Raw genomic sequence first — 3,097 nt, 5'->3', positions numbered from 1 at the left:
TTTAGACCTTTTACTATGTACCAATTATCATTCCAATTAGTAATTTCAATTTGCGATTATAATTTTAAGTTAGTTGTAGTAATAAGGTTAGGTTAGTCAAGTATTTTTAAGTTTTTATAAGTTTCTTTTGTTTTTCCGTCACCTTTTATTTTTCAACCATTTTTCGTTTTTCGACCTTTTTCGACGAACTCTTTTTCTCTCTTATTTCTCGCTATTCTAGTTTTAGGACATAGATTTTTATTCTACTTCTTATCTAAATTTCTTAAAATTACGAAAATTTATTTTAAGTGGTTAAATTAATAGACATCAAAATTTTCTGGTTCGTAGTAATAGTTGGATTTGTACGTGGACCGGGTTATTGGAGCCAAACAGTCCTCAATTATATTGAGACCAAACGAATCCTGCCCCTCTGCTGCATCTTTTGGCTATTCGAAACGTGGACAAAATCAGAAAAGTCTATTGATTGGATAACTTATTATAATTTTTCTTTCCTTTTTAAAACTAATAGGATATTCAGTGAATGCACCGAGCAAGACGTTCATCACCTTTTGTACGTTCACCACCTATAACTAGATCAAGACATTTAGCAAATAAAACCGCCGTTGATTTTTCTTTAGAATCGTCATCCAGTCGACCAAGTACTTCAGTTCAAATTTCCGATAATCCATTTTTTGAACCCGACCTCACAATTGAGAATCCGGAAAATATTCAGGAACGGTTCGTAGATCCTGAACCATTAAACTTTCCTCCGGAGCCACCAATCATTCAAACAGAGATTGTTGAGGAACGAACCATTAAAACAGAATCATCTAGTGATACCGATTCAACAAATTCAATTATGGAGAATCTGGAACCTTTAAGTATGGAAGACCGAATGAGAGCTAAACGCACTGGCCAAGGTCACGCAATTACTCATCCAGACATTAATGCGCCAGATTATGAAATCAAAGGACAAATTCTACACATGGTGACTAATCAATGCCAATTTAGTGGTGCGCCGAAGGAAGATCCAAATGAACATCTACGTACCTTTAATAGGATCTGCACACTATTTAAAATCCGAGAAGTGGAGGATGAACAGATATATCTCATGTTATTTCCCTGGACTTTAAAGGGAGAAGCCAAAGATTGGTTGGAATCATTACCTGAAGGGGCGATTGATACATGGGACGTTTTAGTTGACAAATTTCTTAAACAATTCTTTTCTGCATCTAAAGCCGTAAGACTTCAAGCAGAAATTGTTACGTTTACACAGAAACCAAATGAAACTCTATATGAGGCGTGGACAAGATATGAAAAGTTGTTAAGAGGATGTCCGCAACATGGTTTAGACACCTGTCAAATAGTACAAATATTCTACCAAGGATGCGACATCACTACAAGAAAAGACATAGATATAGCAGCTGGTGGTTCTATTATGAAGAAAACCGAAACTGATGCTTACAAAATTATTGATAACACTGCTTCCCACTCACATGAGTGGCACCAAGAAAAAGATATCATTAGATCATCTAAAGCAGCTAGAGCCGATTCTAGCCATGACTTAGATTCCATTTCCGCAAAGATAGATGCTGTGGAGAGACGAATGGAAAAGATAACTAAGGATATTCACTCAATACGAATTAGTTGTGAGCAGTGTGGAGGACCACATTTGACAAAAGATTGTCTCAGTATTGAATTAACAATGGAACAAAGAGAGAATATTTCATACATAAACCAAAGGCCTGGAAATAATTATCAGAATAATTATCAACCGCCAAGACCGATTTACAATCAAAACCAGAATTATAACCGAAATATTCCATACAACAACCAACAAGGTCCTAGCAATCAACAAGTATCCAATAATACTTATAATCAGCAAAGACCTAATTTTCAAAACAAACCACCACAACAAACCGATGATAAAAAGCCGAATTTAGAAGATATGATGACGAAGCTAGTTGAAACTCAAACGCAGTTTTTCACATCTCAAAAACAAACTAATGAACAAAATGCTCAAGCATTTAGAAATCAACAAGCTTCTATTCAAAATCTGGAACAAGAAGTGAGTAACCTAGCAAGGTTAATAGGTGAAAGAAAACCGGGAAGTCTACCTAGTGATACAAATGCTAACCCCCGAAATGAAACAGCTAAAGCCATTACCACAAGAAGTGGTACAACACTTAAACCACCTGAAATACCTGTAACTTCTGATGAAACTATTCCTACTCCACAAGAACCACAACCTGATCAAGATAAGGAAAAAGAACCGGTAGTTGAAAAGGTTAATGAAAATAACACAGTTAAGGATAAACCTTATGTTAAACCATACCAACCACCACTTCCTTACCCGAGTAAAATGAAGAAAGAAAAACTTGAAGCCGAGCAATCCAAATTCTTGGATATGTTTAAACAGATAAATGTAAATCTTCCTTTCATTGATGTGATTTCAGGAATGCCTAGATATGCTAAATTCTTGAAAGATCTAATCTCAAATAGAAAGAAAATGGAAGAACTCTCGGCTGTTACTATGAATGCTAATTGTTCAGCAGTGCTGTTGAATAAGATACCAGAAAAATTATCTGATCCAGGAAGTTTCACAATTCCATGTTTTCTGGGTAGTCTTAGTTCACTAGAAGCATTGGCAGACTTAGGTGCTAGTATAGATCTAATGCCGTATTCACTATACGCTAAACTAGACCTTGGAGAATTGAAACCAACCAGAATAAGCATACAACTAGCCGATAGATCAATAAAATATCCTAGAGGAATAATGGAGAACATGCTAGTTAAAGTTGGTACTTTAGTATTTCCAGTAGATTTTGTTGTTTTGGACATGGAAGAAGATTCTCAAGTTCCTCTCATATTAGGAAGACCATTCTTAAACACGGCTAAAGCAATGATAGACGTGTTCGGTAAGAAACTGACCATAAGTATAGAGGATGAGAGTGTTACCTTTTCAGTTGATAGAGCAATGCAACAACCACAATCTGCAGATGATACATGTTATTATATTCAAACTATAGATGCACATGCAGAATTATTAGAAGAATTTCCAGAATTACAAGGAACAGGAGAATGTTCTTTAGGAGAAGGTAATGAACCAATTGATGAA

This window comes from Rutidosis leptorrhynchoides, chromosome 9 (assembly GCF_046630445.1).
Source record: "Rutidosis leptorrhynchoides isolate AG116_Rl617_1_P2 chromosome 9, CSIRO_AGI_Rlap_v1, whole genome shotgun sequence".
Lineage (NCBI taxonomy): Eukaryota > Viridiplantae > Streptophyta > Magnoliopsida > Asterales > Asteraceae > Rutidosis > Rutidosis leptorrhynchoides.
The sequence above is the reverse complement of the archived record's forward strand: the minus strand, read 5'-3'. Positions refer to the sequence as shown.